Raw genomic sequence first — 21,750 nt, 5'->3', positions numbered from 1 at the left:
GACCTCTTTTACTTCTTTAATCAAGTAAATTCATTGATAAGTTGAAAAAATTAAATGTAAAATGTAAAGGAAAAGAATCTTATGGCAGTATAAAATTACCTACAGAACCTGGGATTCCTAGGTAGTCTCCCATCCAAGTAGAAACCAGTCCCAACACTGCATAGCTTCCAAGATCAGAAGAGATTGGGCATGTCCAGTGTGGTTTGGCTGTAGGTGCTCAAAAACATTAACTTTAGACCTGTATTACTTCTTAACTCAAGTAAATTCATTGATAAGTTGAAAAAATTAAATGTAAAATGTAATAGAAAAGAATGCTATGGCAGTATAAAATTACCTACTGCACCTGGTTTTCCCAGGTGGTCTCCCATCCAAGTACGGACCACGCCCAACACTGCATAGCTTCCAAGATAAGACGAGATTGGGCATGTCCAGTGTGGATTGGCTGTAGGTGGTCAAAAACATTAACTTTAGACCTCTATTACTTCTTTACTCAAGTAAATTCATTGATAAGTTGAAAAAATTAAATGTAAAATGTAATAGAAAAGAATGTTATGGCAGTATAAAATTACCTACAGCACCAGGTATTCCCAGGTGGTCTCCCATCCAAGTACTGACCATGCCCAACACTGCATAGCTTCCAAGATCAAACGACATTGGCCATGTCCAGTGTGGTTTGGCTATAGGTTTTGAAAAATATTAACTTTAGACCTCTTTTACTTCTTAACTCAAGTAAATTCATTGCTAAGTTGAAAAAATGTAATGTAAAATGTAATTGAAAAGAATGTTATGGCTATATAAAATTACCTACAGCACCTGGTATTCCCAGGTGGTCTCCCATCCAAGTACTAACCAGGCCCAACACTGCATAGCTTCCAAGATCAGACGAGATTGGGCATGTCCAGTGTGGTTTGCCTGTAGGTGCTAAAAGCCTTAACTTTAGACCTCTTTTACTTCTTAACTCAAGTAAATTCATTGATAAGTTGAAAAAATTAAATGTAAAATGTAATAGAAAAGACTGTTATTGCAGTATAAAATTACCTACAGCACCTGGGATTCCTAGGTGGTCTCCCATCCAAGTACTAACCAGGTCCAACACTGCATAGCTTCCAAGATCAGACGAGATTGGGCATGTCCAGTGTGGTTTGGCTGTAGGTGCCCAAAAGCATTAACTTTAGACCTCTTTTACTTCTTAACTCAAGAAAATTCATTGATAAGTTGAAAAAATGAAATGTAAAATGTAATAGAAAAGAATGTTATGGCAGTATAAAATTACCTACAGCTCCTGGTATTCCCAGGTGGTCTCCCATCCAAGTACTAACCAGGCCCAACACTGCATAGCTTCCAAGATCAGACAAGATTGGGCATGTCCACTGTGGTTTGGCTATAGGTGCTCAAAAGCGTTAAATTTAGACCGCTTTTACTTCTTAACACAAGTAAATTCATTGATAAGTTGAAAAAATTAAATGTAAAATGTAATAGAAAAGAATGTTATGGCAGTATAAAATTTCCTACTGCACCTGGTTTTCCCAGGTGGTCTCCCATCCAAATACTGACCATGCCCAACACTGCATAGCTACCAAGATAAGACGAGATGGGGCATGTCCAGTGTGGATTGGCTGTAGGTGCTCAAAAGTAATAACTTTAGACCTCTTTTACTTCTTAACTCAAGTAAATTCAATGATAAGTTGAAAAATTAAATGTAAAATGTAATAGAAAAGAATGTTATGGCAGTATAAAATTACCTACAGCTCCTGGTATTCCCAGGTGGTATCCCATCTAAGTACTAACCAGGCCCAACACTGCATAGCTTCCAAGATCAGACAAGATTGGGCATGTCCAGTGTGGTTTGGCTGTAGGTGCTCAAAAACATTAACTTTAGACCTCTTTTACTTCTTTACTCAAGTAAATTCATTGATAAGTTGAAAAAAATTTCATGTAAAATGTAATAGAAAAGAATCTTATGGCAGTATAAAATTACCTACAGAACCTGGGATTCCTAGGTAGTCTCCCATCCAAGTAGAAACCAGTCCCAACACTGCATAGCTTCCAAGATCAGACGAGATTGGGCATGTCCAGTGTGGTTTGGCTGTAGGTGCTCAAAAACATTAACTTTAGACCTGTATTACTTCTTAACTCAAGTAAATTCATTGATAAGTTGAAAAAATTAAATGTAAAATGTAATAGAAAAGAATGCTATGGCAGTATAAAATTACCTACTGCACCTGGTTTTCCCAGGTGGTCTCCCATGCAAGTAAGGACCACGCCCAACACTGCATAGCTTCCATGATAAGACGAGATTGGGCATGTCCAGTGTGGATTGGCTGTAGGTGGTCAAAAACATTAACTTTAGACCTCTATTACTTCTTAACTCAAGTAAATTCATTGATAAGTTGAAAAAATTTAATGTAAAATGTAATAGAAAAGAATGTTATGGCAGTATAAAATTACCTACAGCACCTGGTATTCCCAGGTGGTCTCCCATCCAAGTACTAACCAGGCCCAACACTGCATAGCTTCCAAGATCAGACGAGATTGGGCATGTCCAGTGTGGTTTGGCTGTAGGTGCTCAAAGACATTAACTTTAGACCTCTATTACTTCTTAACTCAAGTAAATTCATTGATAAGTTGAAAAAATTAAATGTAAAATGTAATAGAAAAGAATGTTATGGCAGTATAAAATTACCTACAGTACCTGGTAATCCCTGGTGGTCTCCCATACAAGTACTAACCAGGCCCAACACTGCATAGCTTCCAAATTCAGACGAGATTGGGCATGTCCAGTGTAGTTTGGCAGTAGGTGCTCAAAAACATTAACTTTAGACCTCTTTTACTTCTTAACTCAAGTAAATTCATTGATAAGTTGAAAAATGAAATGTAAAATGTAATAGAAAAGAATGTTATGGAAGTATAAAATTACCTACAGAACCTGGGATTCCTAGGTAGTCTCCCATCCAAGTACAAACCAGTCCCAACACTGCATAGCTTCCAAGATCAGACGAGATTGGGCATGTCCAGTGTGGTTTGGCTGTAGGTGCTCAAAAGCATTAACTTTAGACCTCTATTACTTCTTAACTCAAGTAAATTCATTGATAAGTTGAAAAAATTAAATGTAAAATGTAATAGAAAAGACGGTTATGGCAGTATAAAATTACCTACAGCACCTGGGATTCCTAGGTAGTCTCCCATCCAAGTACTAACCAGTCCCAACACTGCATAGATTCCAAGATCAGATGAGATTGGGCATGTCCAGTGTGGTTTGGCTGTAGGTGCTCAAAAATATTAACTTTTAACGTCTTTTACTTCTTTACTCAAGTAAATTCATTGATAATTTGAAAAAATTAAATGTAAAATGAAATAGAAAAGACTGTTATGTCAGTATAAAATTACCTATAGCACCTGGTATTCCTAGGTGGTCTCCCATCCAAGTACTAACCAGGCCCTACACTGCATAGCTTCCAAGATCCGATGAGATTGGACATGTCCAGTGTGGTTTGGCTGTAGTTTCTCAAAAATATTAACTTTAGACCTTTATTACTTCTTAACTCAAGTAAATTCAATGATAAGTGGAAAAAAATAAAATGTAAAATGTAATAGAAAAGAATGTTATGGCAGTATAGAATTACCTACAGCACTTGGTATTCCCAGGTGGATTCCCATCCAAGAACTAACCATGCCCAACACTGCATAGCTTCCAAGATCAGACGACATTGGCCATGTCCTGTGTGGTTTGGCTATAGGTGCTGAAAAATATTAACTTTAGACCTCTATTACTTCTTAACTCAAGGAAATTCATTGATAAGTTGAAAAAATTAAATGTAAAATGTAATAGACTGTTATGGCAGTATAAAATTACCTACAGCACCTGGGATTCCTAGGTGGTCTCCCATCCAAGTACTAACCAGGCCCAACACTGCATAGCTTCCAAGATCAGATGAGATTGGGCATGTCCAGTGTGGTTTGGCTGTAGGTGCTCAAAAACATTAACTTTAGACCTCTTTTACTTCTTTACTCAAGTAAATTCATTGATAAGTTGAAAAAAATTACATGTAAAATGTAATAGAAAAGAATCTTATGGCAGTATAAAATTACCTACAGAACCTGGGATTCCTAGGTCGTCTCCCATCCAAGTAGAAACCAGTCCCAACACTGCATAGCTTCCAAGATCAGACGAGATTGGGCATGTCCAGTGTGGTTTGGCTGTAGTTGCTCAAAAACATTAACTTTAGACCTGTATTACTTCTTAACTCAAGTAAATTCATTGATAAGTTGAAAAAATTAAATGTAAAATGTAATAGAAAAGAATGCTATGGCAGTATAAAATTACCTACTGCACCTGGTTTTCCCAGGTGGTCTCCCATCCAAGTACAGACCACGCCCAACACTGCATAGCTTCCAAGATAAGACGAGATTGGGCATGTCCAGTGTGGATTGGCTGTAGGTGGTCAAAAACATTAACTTTAGACCTCCATTACTTCTTAACTCAAGTAAATTCATTGATAAGTTGAAAAATTAAATGTAAAATGTAATAGAAAAGAATGTTATGGCTATATAAAATTACCTACAGCACCTGGTATTCCCAGGTGGTCTCCCATCCAAGTACTAACCAGGCCCAACACTGCATAGCTTCCAAGATCAGACGAGATTGGGCATGTCCAGTGTGGTTTGCCTGTAGGTGCTAAAAGCCTTAACTTTAGACCTCTTTTACTTCTTAACTCAAGTAAATTCATTGATAAGTTGAAAAAATTAAATGTAAAATGTAATAGAAAAGACTGTTATTGCAGTATAAAATTACCTACAGCACCTGGGATTCCTAGGTGGTCTCCCATCCAAGTACTAACCAGATCCAACACTGCATAGCTTCCAAGATCAGACGAGATTGGGCATGTCCAGTGTGGTTTGGCTGTAGGTGCCCAAAAACATTAACTTTTGACCTCTTTTACTTCTTAACTCAAGAAAATTCATTGATATGTTGAAAAAATGAAATGTAAAATGTAATAGAAAAGAATGTTATGGCAGTATAAAATTTCCTACTGCACCTGGTTTTCCCAGGTGGTCTCCCATCCAAATACTGACCATGCCCAACACTGCATAGCTACCAAGATAAGACGAGATGGGGCATGTCCAGTGTGGATTGGCTGTAGGTGCTCAAAAGTAATAACTTTAGACCTCTTTTACTTCTTAACTCAAGTAAATTCAATGATAAGTTGAAAAATTAAATGTAAAATGTAATAGAAAAGAATGTTATGGCAGTATAAAATTACCTACAGCTCCTGGTATTCCCAGGTGGTCTCCCATCCAAGTACTAACCAGGCCCAACACTGCATAGCTTCCAAGATCAGACGAGATTGGGCATGTCCAGTGTGGTTTGGCTGTAGATGCTCAAAAACATTAACTTTAGACCTCTATTACTTCTTAACTCAAGTAAATTCATTGATAAGTTGAAAAAATTAAATTTAAAATGTAATAGAAAAGAATGTTATGGCTGCATAAAATTACTTACAGCACCTGGTATTCCCAGGTGGTCTCCCATCCAAGTACTAACCAGGCCCAACACTGCATAGCTTCCAAGATCAGACGAGATTGGGCATGTCCAGTGTGGTTTGGCTGTAGGTGCTCAAAGACATTAACTTTAGACCTCTATTACTTCTTAACTCAAGTAAATTCATTGATAACTTGAAAAAATTAAATGTAAAATGTAATAGAAAAGAATGTTATGGCAGTATAAAATAACCTACAGTACCTGGTAATCCCTGGTGGTCTCCCATACAAGTACTAACCAGGCCCAACACTGCATAGCTTCCAAGTTCAGACGAGATTGGGCATGTCCAGTGTGGTTTGGCAGTAGGTGCTCAAAAACATTAACTTTAGACCTCTTTTACTTCTTAACTCAACTAAATTCAATGATAAGTTGAAAAATGAAATGTAAAATGTAATAGAAAAGAATGTTATGGAAGTATAAAATTACCTACAGAACCTGGGATTCCTAGGTAGTCTCCCATCCAAGTACAAACCAGTCCCAACACTGCATAGCTTCCAAGATCAGACGAGATTTGGCATGTCCAGTGTGGTTTGGCTGTAGATGCTCAAAAGCATTAACTTTAGACCTCTATTACTTCTTAACTCAAGTAAATTTATTGATAAGTTGAAAAAATTAAATGTAAAATGTAATAGAAAAGACAGTTATGGCAGTATAAAATTACCTACAGCACCTGGGATTCCAAGGTAGTTTCCCATCCAAGTACTAACCAGTCCCAACACTGCATAGCTTCCAAGATCAGATGAGATTGGGCATGTCCAGTGTGGTTTGGCTGTAGGTGCTCAAAAATATTAACTTTTAACGTCTTTTACTTCTTTACTCAAGTAAATTCATTGATAATTTGAAAAAATTAAATGTAAAATGAAATAGAAAAGACTGTTATGTCAGTATAAAATTACCTATAGCACCTGGTATTCCTAGGTGGTCTCCCATCCAAGTACTAACCAGGCCCTACACTGCATAGCTTCCAAGATCCGATGAGATTGGACATGTCCAGTGTGGTTTGGCTGTAGTTTCTCAAAAATATTGACTTTAGACCTTTATTACTTCTTAAATCAAGTAAATTCAATGATAAGTGGAAAAAAATAAAATGTAAAATGTAATAGAAAAGAATGTTATGGCAGTATAAAATTACCTACAGCACTTGGTATTCCCAGGTGGATTCCCATCCAAGTACTAACCATGCCCAACACTGCATAGCTTCCAAGATCAGACGACATTGGCCATGTCCAGTGTGGTTTGGCTATAGGTGCTGAAAAATATTAACTTTAGACCTCTATTACTTCTTAACTCAAGGAAATTCATTGATAAGTTGAAAAAATTAAATGTAAAATGTAATAGACTGTTATGGCAGTATAAAATTACCTACAGCACCTTGGATTCCTAGGTGGTCTCCCATCCAAGTACTAACCAGGCCCAACACTGCATAGCTTCCAAGATCAGATGAGATTGGGCATGTCCAGTGTGGTTTGGCTGTAGGTGCTCAAAAACATTAACTTTAGACCTCTTTTACTTCTTTACTCAAGTAAATTCATTGATAACTTGAAAATAATTACATGTAAAATGTAATAGAAAAGAATCTTATGGCAGTATAAAATTACCTACAGAACCTAGGATTCCTAGGTAGTCTCCCATCCAAGTAGAAACCAGTCCCAACACTGCATAGCTTCCAAGATCAGACGAGATTGGGCATGTCCAGTGTGGTTTGGCTGTAGGTGCTCAAAAACATTAACTTTAGACCTGTATTACTTCTTAACTCAAGTAAATTCATTGATAAGTTGAAAAAATTAAATGTAAAATGTAATAGAAAAGAATGCTATGGCAGTATAAAATTACCTACTGCACCTGGTTTTCCCAGGTGGTCTCCCATGCAAGTAAGGACCACGCCCAACACTGCATAGCTTCCATGATAAGACGAGATTGGGCATGTCCAGTGTGGATTGGCTGTAGGTGGTCAAAAACATTAACTTTAGACCTCTATTACTTCTTAACTCAAGTAAATTCATTGATAAGTTGAAAAAATTTAATGTAAAATGTAATAGAAAAGAATGTTATGGCAGTATAAAATTACCTACAGCACCTGGTATTCCCAGGTGGTCTCCCATCCAAGTACTAACCAGGCCCAACACTGCATAGCTTCCAAGATCAGACGAGATTGGGCATGTCCAGTGTGGTTTGGCTGTAGGTGCTCAAAGACATTAACTTTAGACCTCTATTACTTCTTAACTCAAGTAAATTCATTGATAAGTTGAAAAAATTAAATGTAAAATGTAATAGAAAAGAATGTTATGGCAGTATAAAATTACCTACAGTACCTGGTAATCCCTGGTGGTCTCCCATACAAGTACTAACCAGGCCCAACACTGCATAGCTTCCAAATTCAGACGAGATTGGGCATGTCCAGTGTAGTTTGGCAGTAGGTGCTCAAAAACATTAACTTTAGTCCTCTTTTACTTCTTAACTCAAGTAAATTCAATGATAAGTTGAAAAATGAAATGTAAAATGTAATAGAAAAGAATGTTATGGAAGTATAAAATTACCTACAGAACCTGGGATTCCTAGGTAGTCTCCCATCCAAGTACAAACCAGTCCCAACACTGCATAGCTTCCAAGATCAGACGAGATTGGGCATGTCCAGTGTGGTTTGGCTGTAGGTGCTCAAAAGCATTAACTTTAGACCTCTATTACTTCTTAACTCAAGTAAATTCATTGATAAGTTGAAAAAATTAAATGTAAAATGTAATAGAAAAGACGGTTATGGCAGTATAAAATTACCTACAGCACCTGGGATTCCTAGGTAGTCTCCCATCCAAGTACTAACCAGTCCCAACACTGCATAGCTTCCAAGATCAGATGAGATTGGGCATGTCCAGTGTGGTTTGGCTGTAGGTGCTCAAAAATATTAACTTTTAACGTCTTTTACTTCTTTACTCAAGTAAATTCATTGATAATTTGAAAAAATTAAATGTAAAATGAAATAGAAAAGACTGTTATGTCAGTATAAAATTACCTATAGCACCTGGTATTCCTAGGTGGTCTCCCATCCAAGTACTAACCAGGCCCTACACTGCATAGCTTCCAAGATCCGATGAGATTGGACATGTCCAGTGTGGTTTGGCTGTAGTTTCTCAAAAATATTAACTTTAGACCTTTATTACTTCTTAACTCAAGTAAATTCAATGATAAGTGGAAAAAAATAAAATGTAAAATGTAATAGAAAAGAATGTTATGGCAGTATAGAATTACCTACAGCACTTGGTATTCCCAGGTGGATTCCCATCCAAGTACTAACCATGCCCAACACTGCATAGCTTCCAAGATCAGACGACATTGGCCATGTCCTGTGTGGTTTGGCTATAGGTGCTGAAAAATATTAACTTTAGACCTCTATTACTTCTTAACTCAAGGAAATTCATTGATAAGTTGAAAAAATTAAATGTAAAATGTAATAGACTGTTATGGCAGTATAAAATTACCTACAGCACCTGGGATTCCTAGGTGGTCTCCCATCCAAGTACTAACCAGGCCCAACACTGCATAGCTTCCAAGATCAGATGAGATTGGGCATGTCCAGTGTGGTTTGGCTGTAGGTGCTCAAAAACATTAACTTTAGACCTCTTTTACTTCTTTACTCAAGTAAATTCATTGATAAGTTGAAAAAAATTACATGTAAAATGTAATAGAAAAGAATCTTATGGCAGTATAAAATTACCTACAGAACCTGGGATTCCTAGGTCGTCTCCCATCCAAGTAGAAACCAGTCCCAACACTGCATAGCTTCCAAGATCAGACGAGATTGGGCATGTCCAGTGTGGTTTGGCTGTAGTTGCTCAAAAACATTAACTTTAGACCTGTATTACTTCTTAACTCAAGTAAATTCATTGATAAGTTGAAAAAATTAAATGTAAAATGTAATAGAAAAGAATGCTATGGCAGTATAAAATTACCTACTGCACCTGGTTTTCCCAGGTGGTCTCCCATCCAAGTACGGACCACGCCCAACACTGCATAGCTTCCAAGATAAGACGAGATTGGGCATGTCCAGTGTGGATTGGCTGTAGGTGGTCAAAAACATTAACTTTAGACCACCATTACTTCTTAACTCAAGTAAATTCATTGATAAGTTGAAAAAATTAAATGTAAAATGTAATAGAAAAGAATGTTATGGCTATATAAAATTACCTACAGCACCTGGTATTCCCAGGTGGTCTCCCATCCAAGTACTAACCAGGCCCAACACTGCATAGCTTCCAAGATCAGACGAGATTGGGCATGTCCAGTGTGGTTTGCCTGTAGGTGCTAAAAGCCTTAACTTTAGACCTCTTTTACTTCTTAACTCAAGTAAATTCATTGATAAGTTGAAAAAATTAAATGTAAAATGTAATAGAAAAGACTGTTATTGCAGTATAAAATTACCTACAGCACCTGGGATTCCTAGGTGGTTTCCCATCCAAGTACTAACCAGGTCCAACACTGCATAGCTTCCAAGATCAGACGAGATTGGGCATGTCCAGTGTGGTTTGGCTGTAGGTGCCCAAAAACATTAACTTTTGACCTCTTTTACTTCTTAACTCAAGAAAATTCATTGATATGTTGAAAAAATGAAATGTAAAATGTAATAGAAAAGAATGTTATGGCAGTATAAAATTTCCTACTGCACCTGGTTTTCCCAGGTGGTCTCCCATCCAAATACTGACCATGCCCAACACTGCATAGCTACCAAGATAAGACGAGATGGGGCATGTCCAGTGTGGATTGGCTGTAGGTGCTCAAAAGTAATAACTTTAGACCTCTTTTACTTCTTAACTCAAGTAAATTCAATGATAAGTTGAAAAATTAAATGTAAAATGTAATAGAAAAGAATGTTATGGCAGTATAAAATTACCTACAGCTCCTGGTATTCCCAGGTGGTCTCCCATCCAAGTACTAACCAGGCCCAACACTGCATAGCTTCCAAGATCAGACGAGATTGGGCATGTCCAGTGTGGTTTGGCTGTAGATGCTCAAAAACATTAACTTTAGACCTCTATTACTTCTTAACTCAAGTAAATTCATTGATAAGTTGAAAAAATTAAATTTAAAATGTAATAGAAAAGAATGTTATGGCTGCATAAAATTACTTACAGCACCTGGTATTCCCAGGTGGTCTCCCATCCAAGTACTAACCAGGCCCAACACTGCATAGCTTCCAAGATCAGACGAGATTGGGCATGTCCAGTGTGGTTTGGCTGTAGGTGCTCAAAGACATTAACTTTAGACCTCTATTACTTCTTAACTCAAGTAAATTCATTGATAACTTGAAAAAATTAAATGTAAAATGTAATAGAAAAGAATGTTATGGCAGTATAAAATAACCTACAGTACCTGGTAATCCCTGGTGGTCTCCCATACAAGTACTAACCAGGCCCAACACTGCATAGCTTCCAAGTTCAGACGAGATTGGGCATGTCCAGTGTGGTTTGGCAGTAGGTGCTCAAAAACATTAACTTTAGACCTCTTTTACTTCTTAACTCAACTAAATTCAATGATAAGTTGAAAAATGAAATGTAAAATGTAATAGAAAAGAATGTTATGGAAGTATAAAATTACCTACAGAACCTGGGATTCCTAGGTAGTCTCCCATCCAAGTACAAACCAGTCCCAACACTGCATAGCTTCCAAGATCAGACGAGATTTGGCATGTCCAGTGTGGTTTGGCTGTAGATGCTCAAAAGCATTAACTTTAGACCTCTATTACTTCTTAACTCAAGTAAATTTATTGATAAGTTGAAAAAATTAAATGTAAAATGTAATAGAAAAGACAGTTATGGCAGTATAAAATTACCTACAGCACCTGGGATTCCAAGGTAGTTTCCCATCCAAGTACTAACCAGTCCCAACACTGCATAGCTTCCAAGATCAGATGAGATTGGGCATGTCCAGTGTGGTTTGGCTGTAGGTGCTCAAAAATATTAACTTTTAACGTCTTTTACTTCTTTACTCAAGTAAATTCATTGATAATTTGAAAAAATTAAATGTAAAATGAAATAGAAAAGACTGTTATGTCAGTATAAAATTACCTATAGCACCTGGTATTCCTAGGTGGTCTCCCATCCAAGTACTAACCAGGCCCTACACTGCATAGCTTCCAAGATCCGATGAGATTGGACATGTCCAGTGTGGTTTGGCTGTAGTTTCTCAAAAATATTAACTTTAGACCTTTATTACTTCTTAAATCAAGTAAATTCAATGATAAGTGGAAAAAAATAAAATGTAAAATGTAATAGAAAAGAATGTTATGGCAGTATAAAATTACCTACAGCACTTGGTATTCCCAGGTGGATTCCCATCCAAGTACTAACCATGCCCAACACTGCATAGCTTCCAAGATCAGACGACATTGGCCATGTCCAGTGTGGTTTGGCTATAGGTGCTGAAAAATATTAACTTTAGACCTCTATTACTTCTTAACTCAAGGAAATTCATTGATAAGTTGAAAAAATTAAATGTAAAATGTAATAGACTGTTATGGCAGTATAAAATTACCTACAGCACCTTGGATTCCTAGGTGGTCTCCCATCCAAGTACTAACCAGGCCCAACACTGCATAGCTTCCAAGATCAGATGAGATTGGGCATGTCCAGTGTGGTTTGGCTGTAGGTGCTCAAAAACATTAACTTTAGACCTCTTTTACTTCTTTACTCAAGTAAATTCATTGATAACTTGAAAATAATTACATGTAAAATGTAATAGAAAAGAATCTTATGGCAGTATAAAATTACCTACAGAACCTAGGATTCCTAGGTAGTCTCCCATCCAAGTAGAAACCAGTCCCAACACTGCATAGCTTCCAAGATCAGACGAGATTGGGCATGTCCAGTGTGGTTTGGCTGTAGGTGCTCAAAAACATTAACTTTAGACCTGTATTACTTCTTAACTCAAGTAAATTCATTGATAAGTTGAAAAAATTAAATGTAAAATGTAATAGAAAAGAATGCTATGGCAGTATAAAATTACCTACTGCACCTGGTTTTCCCAGGTGGTCTCCCATGCAAGTAAGGACCACGCCCAACACTGCATAGCTTCCATGATAAGACGAGATTGGGCATGTCCAGTGTGGATTGGCTGTAGGTGGTCAAAAACATTAACTTTAGACCTCTATTACTTCTTAACTCAAGTAAATTCATTGATAAGTTGAAAAAATTAAATGTAAAATGTAATAGAAAAGAATGTTATGGCAGTATAAAATTACCTACAGCACCTGGTATTCCCAGGTGGTCTCCCATCCAAGTACTAACCAGGCCCAACACTGCATAGCTTCCAAGATCAGACGAGATTGGGCATGTCCAGTGTGGTTTGGCTGTAGGTGCTCAAAGACATTAACTTTAGACCTCTATTACTTCTTAACTCAAGTAAATTCATTGATAAGTTGAAAAAATTAAATGTAAAATGTAATAGAAAAGAATGTTATGGCAGTATAAAATTACCTACAGTACCTGGTAATCCCTGGAGGTCTCCCATACAAGTACTAACCAGGCCCAACACTGCATAGCTTCCAAGTTCAGACGAGATTGGGCATGTCCAGTGTGGTTTGGCAGTAAGTGCTCAAAACATTAACTTTAGACCTCTTTTACTTCTTAACTCAAGTAAATTCAATGATAAGTTGAAAAATGAAATGTAAAATGTAATAGAAAAGAATGTTATGGAAGTATAAAATTACCTGCAGAACCTGGGATTCCTAGGTAGTCTCCCATCCAAGTACAAACCAGTCCCAACACTGCATAGCTTCCAAGATCAGACGAGATTGGGCATGTCCAGTGTGGTTTGTCTGCAGGTGCTCAAAAGCATTAACTTTAGACCTCTATTACTTCTTAACTCAAGTAAATTCATTGATAAGTTGAAAAAATTAAATGTAAAATGTAATAGAAAAGACGGTTATGGCAGTATAAAATTACCTACAGCACCTGGGATTCCTAGGTAGTCTCCCATCCAAGTACTAACCAGTCCCAACACTGCATAGCTTCCAAGATCAGATGAAATTGGGCATGTCCAGTGTGGTTTGGCTGTAGGTGCTCAAAAATATTAACTTTTAACGTCTTTTACTTCTTTACTCAAGTAAATTCATTGATAATTTGAAAAAATTAAATGTAAAATGAAATAGAAAAGACTGTTATGTCAGTATAAAATTACCTATAGCACCTGGTATTCCTAGGTGGTCTCCCATCCAAGTACTAACCAGGCCCTACACTGCATAGCTTCCAAGATCCGATGAGATTGGACATGTCCAGTGTGGTTTGGCTGTAGTTTCTCAAAAATATTAACTTTAGACCTTTATTACTTCTTAAATCAAGTAAATTCAATGATAAGTGGAAAAAAATAAAATGTAAAATGTAATAGAAAAGAATGTTATGGCAGTATAAAATTACCTACAGCACTTGGTATTCCCAGGTGGATTCCCATCCAAGTACTAACCATGCCCAACACTGCATAGCTTCCAAGATCAGACGACATTGGCCATGTCCAGTGTGGTTTGGCTATAGGTGCTGAAAAATATTAACTTTAGACCTCTATTAATTCTTAACTCAAGGAAATTCATTGATAAGTTGAAAAAATTAAATGTAAAATGTAATAGACTGTTATGGCAGTATAAAATTACCTACAGCACCTTGGATTCCTAGGTGGTCTCCCATCCAAGTACTAACCAGGCCCAACACTGCATAGCTTCCAAGATCAGATGAGATTGGGCATGTCCAGTGTGGTTTGGCTGTAGGTGCTCAAAAACATTAACTTTAGACCTCTTTTACTTCTTTACTCAAGTAAATTCATTGATAACTTGAAAATAATTACATGTAAAATGTAATAGAAAAGAATCTTATGGCAGTATAAAATTACCTACAGAACCTAGGATTCCTAGGTAGTCTCCCATCCAAGTAGAAACCAGTCCCAACACTGCATAGCTTCCAAGATCAGACGAGATTGGGCATGTCCAGTGTGGTTTGGCTGTAGGTGCTCAAAAACATTAACTTTAGACCTGTATTACTTCTTAACTCAAGTAAATTCATTGATAAGTTGAAAAAATTAAATGTAAAATGTAATAGAAAAGAATGCTATGGCAGTATAAAATTACCTACTGCACCTGGTTTTCCCAGGTGGTCTCCCATCCAAGTACGGACCACGCCCAACACTGCATAGCTTCCAAGATAAGACGAGATTGGGCATGTCCAGTGTGGATTGGCTGTAGGTGGTCAAAAACATTAACTTTAGACCTCCATTACTTCTTAACTCAAGTAAATTCATTGATAAGTTGAAAAAATTAAATGTAAAATGTAATAGAAAAGAATGTTATGGCTATATAAAATTACCTACAGCACCTGGTATTCCCAGGTGGTCTCCCATCCAAGTACTAACCAGGCCCAACACTGCATAGCTTCCAAGATCTGACGAGATTGGGCATGTCCAGTGAGGTTTGGCTGTAGATGCCCAAAAACATTAACTTTAGACCTCTTTTACTTCTTAACTCAAGAAAATTCATTGATAAGTTGAAAAAATGAAATGTAAAATGTAATAGAATAGAATGTTTTGGGTGTCTAAAATTACCTACAGCAACTGGTATTCCCAGGTGGTCTCCCATCCAAGTACAAACGAGGCCCAACACTGCACAGCTTCCAAGATCGGTCGAGATTGGGCATGTCCAGTGTGGTTTGGCTGTAGGTGCTCAAAAGAATTACATTTAGACCTCTATTACTTCTTAACTCAAGTAAATTCATTGATAACTTGAAAAAATTAAATGTAAAATGTAATAGAAAAGAATGTTATGGCAGTATAAAATTACCTACAGCTCCTGGTATTCCCAGGTGGTGTCCCATGCAAGTAAGGACCACGCCCAACACTGCATAGCTTCCATGATAAGACGAGATTGGGCATGTCCAGTGTGGATTGGCTGTAGGTGGTCAAAAACATTAACTTTAGACCTCTATTACTTCTTAACTCAAGTAAATTCATTGATAAGTTGAAAAAATTAAATGTAAAATGTAATAGAAAAGAATGTTATGGCAGTATAAAATTACCTACAGCACCTGGTATTCCCAGGTGGTCTCCCATCCAAGTACTAACCAGGCCCAACACTGCATAGCTTCCAAGATCAGACGAGATTGGGCATGTCCAGTGTGGTTTGGCTGTAGGTGCTCAAAGACATTAACTTTAGACCTCTATTACTTCTTAACTCAAGTAAATTCATTGATAAGTTGAAAAAATTAAATGTAAAATGTAATAGAAAAGAATATTATGGCAGTATAAAATTACCTACAGTACCTGGTAATCCCTGGAGGTCTCCCATACAAGTACTAACCAGGCCCAACACTGCATAGCTTCCAAGTTCAGACGAGATTGGGCATGTCCAGTGTGGTTTGGCAGTAAGTGCTCAAAAACATTAACTTTAGACCTCTTTTACTTCTTAACTCAAGTAAATTCAATGATAAGTTGAAAAATGAAATGTAAAATGTAATAGAAAAGAATGTTATGGAAGTATAAAATTACCTGCAGAACCTGGGATTCCTAGGTAGTCTCCCATCCAAGTACAAACCAGTCCCAACACTGCATAGCTTCCAAGATCAGACGAGATTGGGCATGTCCAGTGTGGTTTGTCTGCAGGTGCTCAAAAGCATTAACTTTAGACCTCTATTACTTCTTAACTCAAGTAAATTCATTGATAAGTTGAAAAAATTAAATGTAAAATGTAATAGAAAAGACGGTTATGGCAGTATAAAATTACCTACAGCACCTGGGATTCCTAGGTAGTCTCCCATCCAAGTACTAACCAGTCCCAACACTGCATAGCTTCCAAGATCAGATGAAATTGGGCATGTCCAGTGTGGTTTGGCTGTAGGTGCTCAAAAATATTAACTTTTAACGTCTTTTACTTCTTTACTCAAGTAAATTCATTGATAATTTGAAAAAATTAAATGTAAAATGAAATAGAAAAGACTGTTATGTCAGTATAAAATTACCTATAGCACCTGGTATTCCTAGGTGGTCTCCCATCCAAGTACTAACCAGGCCCAACACTGCACAGCTTCCAAGATCGGTCGAGATTGGGCATGTCCAGTGTGGTTTGGCTGTAGGTGCTCAAAAGAATTACATTTAGACCTCTATTACTTCTTAACTCAAGTAAATTCATTGATAACTTGAAAAAATTAAATGTAAAATGTAATAGAAAAGACTGTTATGTCAGTATAAAATTACCTATAGCACCTGGTATTCCTAGGTGGTCTCCCATCCAAGTACTAACCAGGCCCTACACTGCATAGCTTCCAAGATCCGATGAGATTGGACATGTCCAGTGTGGTTTGGCTGTAGTTTCTCAAAAATATTAACTTTAGACCTTTATTACTTCTTAAATCAAGTAAATTCAATGATAAGTGGAAAAAAATAAAATGTAAAATGTAATAGAAAAGAATGTTATGGCAGTATAAAATTACCTACAGCACTTGGTATTCCCAGGTGGATTCCCATCCAAGTACTAACCATGCCCAACACTGCATAGCTTCCAAGATCAGACGACATTGGCCATGTCCAGTGTGGTTTGGCTATAGGTGCTGAAAAATATTAACTTTAGACCTCTATTAATTCTTAACTCAAGGAAATTCATTGATAAGTTGAAAAAATTAAATGTAAAATGTAATAGACTGTTATGGCAGTATAAAATTACCTACAGCACCTTGGATTCCTAGGTGGTCTCCCATCCAAGTACTAACCAGGCCCAACACTGCATAGCTTCCAAGATCAGATGAGATTGGGCATGTCCAGTGTGGTTTGGCTGTAGGTGCTCAAAAACATTAACTTTAGACCTCTTTTACTTCTTTACTCAAGTAAATTCATTGATAACTTGAAAATAATTACATGTAAAATGTAATAGAAAAGAATCTTATGGCAGTATAAAATTACCTACAGAACCTAGGATTCCTAGGTAGTCTCCCATCCAAGTAGAAACCAGTCCCAACACTGCATAGCTTCCAAGATCAGACGAGATTGGGCATGTCCAGTGTGGTTTGGCTGTAGGTGCTCAAAAACATTAACTTTAGACCTGTATTACTTCTTAACTCAAGTAAATTCATTGATAAGTTGAAAAAATTAAATGTAAAATGTAATAGAAAAGAATGCTATGGCAGTATAAAATTACCTACTGCACCTGGTTTTCCCAGGTGGTCTCCCATCCAAGTACGGACCACGCCCAACACTGCATAGCTTCCAAGATAAGACGAGATTGGGCATGTCCAGTGTGGATTGGCTGTAGGTGGTCAAAAACATTAACTTTAGACCTCCATTACTTCTTAACTCAAGTAAATTCATTGATAAGTTGAAAAAATTAAATGTAAAATGTAATAGAAAAGAATGTTATGGCTATATAAAATTACCTACAGCACCTGGTATTCCCAGGTGGTCTCCCATCCAAGTACTAACCAGGCCCAACACTGCATAGCTTCCAAGATCTGACGAGATTGGGCATGTCCAGTGAGGTTTGGCTGTAGATGCCCAAAAACATTAACTTTAGACCTCTTTTACTTCTTAACTCAAGAAAATTCATTGATAAGTTGAAAAAATGAAATGTAAAATGTAATAGAATAGAATGTTTTGGGTGTCTAAAATTACCTACAGCAACTGGTATTCCCAGGTGGTCTCCCATCCAAGTACAAACGAGGCCCAACACTGCACAGCTTCCAAGATCGGTCGAGATTGGGCATGTCCAGTGTGGTTTGGCTGTAGGTGCTCAAAAGAATTACATTTAGACCTCTATTACTTCTTAACTCAAGTAAATTCATTGATAACTTGAAAAAATTAAATGTAAAATGTAATAGAAAAGAATGTTATGGCAGTATAAAATTACCTACAGCTCCTGGTATTCCCAGGTGGTCTCCCATGCAAGTAAGGACCACGCCCAACACTGCATAGCTTCCATGATAAGACGAGATTGGGCATGTCCAGTGTGGATTGGCTGTAGGTGGTCAAAAACATTAACTTTAGACCTCTATTACTTCTTAACTCAAGTAAATTCATTGATAAGTTGAAAAAATTAAATGTAAAATGTAATAGAAAAGAATGTTATGGCAGTATAAAATTAACTACAGCACCTGGTATTCCCAGGTGGTCTCCCATCCAAGTACTAACCAGGCCCAACACTGCATAGCTTCCAAGATCAGACGAGATTGGGCATGTCCAGTGTGGTTTGGCTGTAGGTGCTCAAAGACATTAACTTTAGACCTCTATTACTTCTTAACTCAAGTAAATTCATTGATAAGTTGAAAAAATTAAATGTAAAATGTAATAGAAAAGAATGTTATGGCAGTATAAAATTACCTACAGTACCTGGTAATCCCTGGTGGTCTCCCATACAAGTACTAACCAGGCCCAACACTGCATAGCTTCCAAGTTCAGACGAGATTGGGCATGTCCAGTGTGGTTTGGCAGTAGGTGCTCAAAAACATTAACTTTAGACCTCTTTTACTTCTTAACTCAAGTAAATTCAATGATAAGTTGAAAAATGAAATGTAAAATGTAATAGAAAAGAATGTTATGGAAGTATAAAACTGCCTACAGAACCTGGGATTCCTAGGTAGTCTCCCATCCAAGTACAAACCAGTCCCAACACTGCATAGCTTCCAAGATCAGACGAGATTGGGCATGTCCAGTGTGGTTTGGCTGTAGGTGCTCAAAAGCATTAACTTTAGACCTCTATTACTTCTTAACTCAAGTAAATTCATTGATAAGTTGAAAATATTAAATGTAAAATGTAATAGAAAAGACGGTTATGGCAGTATAAAATTACCTACAGCACCTGGGATTCCTAGGTAGTCTCCCATCCAAGTACTAACCAGGCCCTACACTGCATAGCTTCCAAGATCCGATGAGATTGGACATGTCCAGTGTGGTTTGGCTGTAGTTTCTCAAAAATATTAACTTTAGACCTTTATTACTTCTTAACTCAAGTAAATTCAATGATAAGTGGAAAAAAATAAAATGTAAAATGTAATAGAAAAGAATGTTATGGCAGTATAGAATTACCTACAGCACTTGGTATTCCCAGGTGGATTCCCATCCAAGTACTAACCATGCCCAACACTGCATAGCTTCCAAGATCAGACGACATTGGCCATGTCCTGTGTGGTTTGGCTATAGGTGCTGAAAAATATTAACTTTAGACCTCTATTACTTCTTAACTCAAGGAAATTCATTGATAAGTTGAAAAAATTAAATGTAAAATGTAATAGACTGTTATGGCAGTATAAAATTACCTACAGCACCTGGGATTCCTAGGTGGTCTCCCATCCAAGTACTAACCAGGCCCAACACTGCATAGCTTCCAAGATCAGATGAGATTGGGCATGTCCAGTGTGGTTTGGCTGTAGGTGCTCAAAAACATTAACTTTAGACCTCTTTTACTTCTTTACTCAAGTAAATTCATTGATAAGTTGAAAAAAATTACATGTAAAATGTAATAGAAAAGAATCTTATGGCAGTATAAAATTACTTACAGAACCTGGGATTCCTAGGTAGTCTCCCATCCAAGTAGAAACCAGTCCCAACACTGCATAGCTTCCAAGATCAGACGAGATTGGGCATGTCCAGTGTGGTTTGGCTGTAGGTGCTCAAAAACATTAACTTTAGACCTGTATTACTTCTTAACTCAAGTAAATTCATTGATAAGTTGAAAAAAATTAATTTAAAATGTAATAGAAAAGAATGCTATGGCAGTATAAAATTACCTACTGCACCTGGTTTTCCCAGGTGGTCTCCCATCCAAGTACGGACCACGCCCAACACTGCATAGCTTCCAAGATAAGACGAGATTGGGCATGTCCAGTGTGGATTGGCTGGAGGTGGTCAAAAACATTAACTTTAGACCTCCATTACTTCTTAACTCAAGTAAATTCATTGATAAGTTGAAAAAATTAAATGTAAAATGTAATAGAAAAGAATGTTATGGCTATATAAAATTACCTACAGCACCTGGTATTCCCAGGTGGTCTCCCATCCAAGTACTAACCAGGCCCAACACTGCATAGCTTCCAAGATCTGACGAGATTGGGCATGTCCAGTGAGGTTTGGCTGTAGGTGCCCAAAAACATTAACTTTAGACCTCTTTTACTTCTTAACTCAAGAAAATTCATTGATAAGTTGAAAAAATGAAATGTAAAATGTAATAGAATAGAATGTTTTGGGTGTCTAAAATTACCTACAGCAACTGGTATTCCCAGGTGGTCTCCCATCCAAGTACAAACGAGGCCCAACACTGCACAGCTTCCAAGATCGGACGAGATTGGGCATGTCCAGTGTGGTTTGGCTGTAGGTGCTCAAAAGAATTACATTTAGACCTCTATTACTTCTTAACTCAAGTAAATTCATTGATAAGTTGAAAAAATTAAATGTAAAATGTAATAGAAAAGAATGTTATGGCAGTATAAAATTACCTACAGCTCCTGGTATTCCCAGGTGGTCTCCCATCCAAGTACTAACCAGGCCCAACACTGCATAGCTTCCAAGATCAGATGAGATTGGGCATGTCCACTGTGGTTTGGCTGTAGGTGCTCAAAAGTGTTAAATTTAGACCGCTTTTACTTCTTAACACAAGTAAATTCATTGATAAGTTGAAAAAATTAAATGTAAAATGTAATAGAAAAGAATGTTATGGCAGTATAAAATTCCCTACTGCACCTGGTTTTCCCAGGTGGTCTTCCATCCAAATACTGACCATGCCCAACACTGCATAGCTATCAAGATAAGACGAGATGGGGCATGTCCAGTGTGGATTGGCTGTAGGTGCTCAAAAGTAATAACTTTAGACCTCTTTTACTTCTTAACTCAAGTAAATTCAATGATAAGTTGAAAAATTAAATGTAAAGTGTAATAGAAAAGAATGTTATGGCAGTATAAAATTACCTACAGCTCCTGGTATTTCCAGGTGGTCTCCCATCCAAGTACTAACCAGGCCCAAAACTGCATAGCTTCCAAGATCAGACGAGATTGGGCATGTCCAGTGTGGTTTGGCTGGAGATGCTCAAAAACCTTAACTTTAGAACTCTATTACTTCTTAACTCAAGTAAATTCATTGATAAGTTGAAAAAATTAAATTAAAAATGTAATAGAAAAGAATGTTATGGCAGTATAAAATTACCTACAGCACCTGGGATTCCTAGGTGGTCTCCTATCCAAGTAATAAACAGGTCCAACACTGCATAGCT

General features: G+C 37.2%; 5 non-coding genes and 67 pseudogenes across 5 annotated transcripts; all 72 read right to left on the bottom strand.

Moving 5' to 3' along the window:
- Nucleotides 1-331: 331 nt before the first annotated feature.
- LOC148486140 (5S ribosomal RNA) lies at nt 332-450 on the bottom strand (annotated as a pseudogene).
- A 116-nt stretch (nt 451-566) lies between these two features.
- On the bottom strand, nt 567-685 carry LOC148486139 (5S ribosomal RNA; annotated as a pseudogene).
- Nucleotides 686-801: 116 nt separating this feature from the next.
- Nucleotides 802-920, bottom strand: LOC148486138 (5S ribosomal RNA; annotated as a pseudogene).
- A 115-nt stretch (nt 921-1,035) lies between these two features.
- LOC148486137 (5S ribosomal RNA) lies at nt 1,036-1,154 on the bottom strand (annotated as a pseudogene).
- A 116-nt stretch (nt 1,155-1,270) lies between these two features.
- Nucleotides 1,271-1,389, bottom strand: LOC148486136 (5S ribosomal RNA; annotated as a pseudogene).
- A 350-nt stretch (nt 1,390-1,739) lies between these two features.
- On the bottom strand, nt 1,740-1,858 carry LOC148486135 (5S ribosomal RNA; annotated as a pseudogene).
- A 117-nt stretch (nt 1,859-1,975) lies between these two features.
- On the bottom strand, nt 1,976-2,094 carry LOC148486134 (5S ribosomal RNA; annotated as a pseudogene).
- A 351-nt stretch (nt 2,095-2,445) lies between these two features.
- LOC148486133 (5S ribosomal RNA) lies at nt 2,446-2,564 on the bottom strand. The gene has a single exon (XR_015870157.1). It is a non-coding gene; the product is annotated as a 5S ribosomal RNA (ribosomal RNA).
- A 116-nt stretch (nt 2,565-2,680) lies between these two features.
- LOC148486132 (5S ribosomal RNA) lies at nt 2,681-2,799 on the bottom strand (annotated as a pseudogene).
- Nucleotides 2,800-2,914: 115 nt separating this feature from the next.
- On the bottom strand, nt 2,915-3,033 carry LOC148486131 (5S ribosomal RNA; annotated as a pseudogene).
- A 116-nt stretch (nt 3,034-3,149) lies between these two features.
- On the bottom strand, nt 3,150-3,268 carry LOC148486130 (5S ribosomal RNA; annotated as a pseudogene).
- Nucleotides 3,269-3,384: 116 nt separating this feature from the next.
- LOC148486129 (5S ribosomal RNA) lies at nt 3,385-3,503 on the bottom strand (annotated as a pseudogene).
- A 347-nt stretch (nt 3,504-3,850) lies between these two features.
- LOC148486128 (5S ribosomal RNA) lies at nt 3,851-3,969 on the bottom strand (annotated as a pseudogene).
- A 352-nt stretch (nt 3,970-4,321) lies between these two features.
- On the bottom strand, nt 4,322-4,440 carry LOC148486127 (5S ribosomal RNA; annotated as a pseudogene).
- Nucleotides 4,441-4,555: 115 nt separating this feature from the next.
- On the bottom strand, nt 4,556-4,674 carry LOC148486126 (5S ribosomal RNA; annotated as a pseudogene).
- A 115-nt stretch (nt 4,675-4,789) lies between these two features.
- LOC148486125 (5S ribosomal RNA) lies at nt 4,790-4,908 on the bottom strand (annotated as a pseudogene).
- A 350-nt stretch (nt 4,909-5,258) lies between these two features.
- On the bottom strand, nt 5,259-5,377 carry LOC148486124 (5S ribosomal RNA; annotated as a pseudogene).
- A 116-nt stretch (nt 5,378-5,493) lies between these two features.
- On the bottom strand, nt 5,494-5,612 carry LOC148486123 (5S ribosomal RNA; annotated as a pseudogene).
- A 116-nt stretch (nt 5,613-5,728) lies between these two features.
- Nucleotides 5,729-5,847, bottom strand: LOC148486122 (5S ribosomal RNA; annotated as a pseudogene).
- Nucleotides 5,848-6,197: 350 nt separating this feature from the next.
- On the bottom strand, nt 6,198-6,316 carry LOC148486121 (5S ribosomal RNA; annotated as a pseudogene).
- Nucleotides 6,317-6,432: 116 nt separating this feature from the next.
- Nucleotides 6,433-6,551, bottom strand: LOC148486120 (5S ribosomal RNA; annotated as a pseudogene).
- Nucleotides 6,552-6,668: 117 nt separating this feature from the next.
- On the bottom strand, nt 6,669-6,787 carry LOC148486119 (5S ribosomal RNA; annotated as a pseudogene).
- A 111-nt stretch (nt 6,788-6,898) lies between these two features.
- On the bottom strand, nt 6,899-7,017 carry LOC148486118 (5S ribosomal RNA; annotated as a pseudogene).
- A 587-nt stretch (nt 7,018-7,604) lies between these two features.
- Nucleotides 7,605-7,723, bottom strand: LOC148486117 (5S ribosomal RNA). Its single transcript, XR_015870156.1, has one exon. It is a non-coding gene; the product is annotated as a 5S ribosomal RNA (ribosomal RNA).
- A 116-nt stretch (nt 7,724-7,839) lies between these two features.
- LOC148486116 (5S ribosomal RNA) lies at nt 7,840-7,958 on the bottom strand (annotated as a pseudogene).
- A 115-nt stretch (nt 7,959-8,073) lies between these two features.
- LOC148486115 (5S ribosomal RNA) lies at nt 8,074-8,192 on the bottom strand (annotated as a pseudogene).
- Nucleotides 8,193-8,308: 116 nt separating this feature from the next.
- LOC148486114 (5S ribosomal RNA) lies at nt 8,309-8,427 on the bottom strand (annotated as a pseudogene).
- Nucleotides 8,428-8,543: 116 nt separating this feature from the next.
- Nucleotides 8,544-8,662, bottom strand: LOC148486113 (5S ribosomal RNA; annotated as a pseudogene).
- A 117-nt stretch (nt 8,663-8,779) lies between these two features.
- LOC148486112 (5S ribosomal RNA) lies at nt 8,780-8,898 on the bottom strand (annotated as a pseudogene).
- A 111-nt stretch (nt 8,899-9,009) lies between these two features.
- Nucleotides 9,010-9,128, bottom strand: LOC148486111 (5S ribosomal RNA; annotated as a pseudogene).
- Nucleotides 9,129-9,480: 352 nt separating this feature from the next.
- Nucleotides 9,481-9,599, bottom strand: LOC148486110 (5S ribosomal RNA; annotated as a pseudogene).
- A 116-nt stretch (nt 9,600-9,715) lies between these two features.
- LOC148486109 (5S ribosomal RNA) lies at nt 9,716-9,834 on the bottom strand (annotated as a pseudogene).
- Nucleotides 9,835-9,949: 115 nt separating this feature from the next.
- LOC148486108 (5S ribosomal RNA) lies at nt 9,950-10,068 on the bottom strand (annotated as a pseudogene).
- A 350-nt stretch (nt 10,069-10,418) lies between these two features.
- Nucleotides 10,419-10,537, bottom strand: LOC148486107 (5S ribosomal RNA; annotated as a pseudogene).
- A 116-nt stretch (nt 10,538-10,653) lies between these two features.
- LOC148486106 (5S ribosomal RNA) lies at nt 10,654-10,772 on the bottom strand (annotated as a pseudogene).
- A 116-nt stretch (nt 10,773-10,888) lies between these two features.
- LOC148486105 (5S ribosomal RNA) lies at nt 10,889-11,007 on the bottom strand (annotated as a pseudogene).
- A 350-nt stretch (nt 11,008-11,357) lies between these two features.
- On the bottom strand, nt 11,358-11,476 carry LOC148486104 (5S ribosomal RNA; annotated as a pseudogene).
- Nucleotides 11,477-11,592: 116 nt separating this feature from the next.
- Nucleotides 11,593-11,711, bottom strand: LOC148486103 (5S ribosomal RNA; annotated as a pseudogene).
- Nucleotides 11,712-11,828: 117 nt separating this feature from the next.
- On the bottom strand, nt 11,829-11,947 carry LOC148486102 (5S ribosomal RNA; annotated as a pseudogene).
- A 111-nt stretch (nt 11,948-12,058) lies between these two features.
- On the bottom strand, nt 12,059-12,177 carry LOC148486101 (5S ribosomal RNA; annotated as a pseudogene).
- Nucleotides 12,178-12,764: 587 nt separating this feature from the next.
- Nucleotides 12,765-12,883, bottom strand: LOC148486100 (5S ribosomal RNA). Its single transcript, XR_015870155.1, has one exon. It is a non-coding gene; the product is annotated as a 5S ribosomal RNA (ribosomal RNA).
- A 116-nt stretch (nt 12,884-12,999) lies between these two features.
- LOC148486099 (5S ribosomal RNA) lies at nt 13,000-13,118 on the bottom strand (annotated as a pseudogene).
- A 114-nt stretch (nt 13,119-13,232) lies between these two features.
- On the bottom strand, nt 13,233-13,351 carry LOC148486098 (5S ribosomal RNA; annotated as a pseudogene).
- Nucleotides 13,352-13,467: 116 nt separating this feature from the next.
- LOC148486097 (5S ribosomal RNA) lies at nt 13,468-13,586 on the bottom strand (annotated as a pseudogene).
- A 116-nt stretch (nt 13,587-13,702) lies between these two features.
- LOC148486096 (5S ribosomal RNA) lies at nt 13,703-13,821 on the bottom strand (annotated as a pseudogene).
- A 117-nt stretch (nt 13,822-13,938) lies between these two features.
- LOC148486095 (5S ribosomal RNA) lies at nt 13,939-14,057 on the bottom strand (annotated as a pseudogene).
- Nucleotides 14,058-14,168: 111 nt separating this feature from the next.
- LOC148486094 (5S ribosomal RNA) lies at nt 14,169-14,287 on the bottom strand (annotated as a pseudogene).
- Nucleotides 14,288-14,639: 352 nt separating this feature from the next.
- Nucleotides 14,640-14,758, bottom strand: LOC148486093 (5S ribosomal RNA; annotated as a pseudogene).
- Nucleotides 14,759-14,874: 116 nt separating this feature from the next.
- LOC148486092 (5S ribosomal RNA) lies at nt 14,875-14,993 on the bottom strand (annotated as a pseudogene).
- Nucleotides 14,994-15,109: 116 nt separating this feature from the next.
- Nucleotides 15,110-15,228, bottom strand: LOC148486091 (5S ribosomal RNA; annotated as a pseudogene).
- Nucleotides 15,229-15,579: 351 nt separating this feature from the next.
- Nucleotides 15,580-15,698, bottom strand: LOC148486090 (5S ribosomal RNA). Its single transcript, XR_015870153.1, has one exon. It is a non-coding gene; the product is annotated as a 5S ribosomal RNA (ribosomal RNA).
- A 116-nt stretch (nt 15,699-15,814) lies between these two features.
- On the bottom strand, nt 15,815-15,933 carry LOC148486089 (5S ribosomal RNA; annotated as a pseudogene).
- Nucleotides 15,934-16,048: 115 nt separating this feature from the next.
- Nucleotides 16,049-16,167, bottom strand: LOC148486088 (5S ribosomal RNA; annotated as a pseudogene).
- Nucleotides 16,168-16,283: 116 nt separating this feature from the next.
- On the bottom strand, nt 16,284-16,402 carry LOC148486087 (5S ribosomal RNA; annotated as a pseudogene).
- Nucleotides 16,403-16,518: 116 nt separating this feature from the next.
- Nucleotides 16,519-16,637, bottom strand: LOC148486086 (5S ribosomal RNA; annotated as a pseudogene).
- A 116-nt stretch (nt 16,638-16,753) lies between these two features.
- On the bottom strand, nt 16,754-16,872 carry LOC148486085 (5S ribosomal RNA; annotated as a pseudogene).
- A 117-nt stretch (nt 16,873-16,989) lies between these two features.
- On the bottom strand, nt 16,990-17,108 carry LOC148486084 (5S ribosomal RNA; annotated as a pseudogene).
- A 111-nt stretch (nt 17,109-17,219) lies between these two features.
- Nucleotides 17,220-17,338, bottom strand: LOC148486083 (5S ribosomal RNA; annotated as a pseudogene).
- Nucleotides 17,339-17,690: 352 nt separating this feature from the next.
- Nucleotides 17,691-17,809, bottom strand: LOC148486082 (5S ribosomal RNA; annotated as a pseudogene).
- Nucleotides 17,810-17,925: 116 nt separating this feature from the next.
- LOC148486081 (5S ribosomal RNA) lies at nt 17,926-18,044 on the bottom strand (annotated as a pseudogene).
- A 116-nt stretch (nt 18,045-18,160) lies between these two features.
- LOC148486080 (5S ribosomal RNA) lies at nt 18,161-18,279 on the bottom strand (annotated as a pseudogene).
- Nucleotides 18,280-18,630: 351 nt separating this feature from the next.
- Nucleotides 18,631-18,749, bottom strand: LOC148486079 (5S ribosomal RNA; annotated as a pseudogene).
- A 116-nt stretch (nt 18,750-18,865) lies between these two features.
- On the bottom strand, nt 18,866-18,984 carry LOC148486078 (5S ribosomal RNA; annotated as a pseudogene).
- Nucleotides 18,985-19,099: 115 nt separating this feature from the next.
- On the bottom strand, nt 19,100-19,218 carry LOC148486077 (5S ribosomal RNA; annotated as a pseudogene).
- A 116-nt stretch (nt 19,219-19,334) lies between these two features.
- Nucleotides 19,335-19,453, bottom strand: LOC148486076 (5S ribosomal RNA; annotated as a pseudogene).
- Nucleotides 19,454-19,570: 117 nt separating this feature from the next.
- Nucleotides 19,571-19,689, bottom strand: LOC148486075 (5S ribosomal RNA; annotated as a pseudogene).
- A 111-nt stretch (nt 19,690-19,800) lies between these two features.
- Nucleotides 19,801-19,919, bottom strand: LOC148486074 (5S ribosomal RNA; annotated as a pseudogene).
- A 587-nt stretch (nt 19,920-20,506) lies between these two features.
- On the bottom strand, nt 20,507-20,625 carry LOC148486073 (5S ribosomal RNA). The gene has a single exon (XR_015870952.1). It is a non-coding gene; the product is annotated as a 5S ribosomal RNA (ribosomal RNA).
- Nucleotides 20,626-20,741: 116 nt separating this feature from the next.
- LOC148486072 (5S ribosomal RNA) lies at nt 20,742-20,860 on the bottom strand (annotated as a pseudogene).
- A 116-nt stretch (nt 20,861-20,976) lies between these two features.
- Nucleotides 20,977-21,095, bottom strand: LOC148486071 (5S ribosomal RNA; annotated as a pseudogene).
- A 350-nt stretch (nt 21,096-21,445) lies between these two features.
- LOC148486070 (5S ribosomal RNA) lies at nt 21,446-21,564 on the bottom strand (annotated as a pseudogene).
- A 116-nt stretch (nt 21,565-21,680) lies between these two features.
- LOC148486069 (5S ribosomal RNA) overlaps nt 21,681-21,750 on the bottom strand; it is a 119-nt pseudogene continuing 49 nt past the window's right edge.

This window comes from Taudactylus pleione, unplaced genomic scaffold (genome assembly GCF_031769625.1).
Source record: "Taudactylus pleione unplaced genomic scaffold, aTauple2 ptg000550l, whole genome shotgun sequence".
Taxonomy (NCBI): Eukaryota; Metazoa; Chordata; class Amphibia; order Anura; family Myobatrachidae; genus Taudactylus; species Taudactylus pleione.
This window is presented reverse-complemented; position numbering and strand designations above follow the sequence as displayed.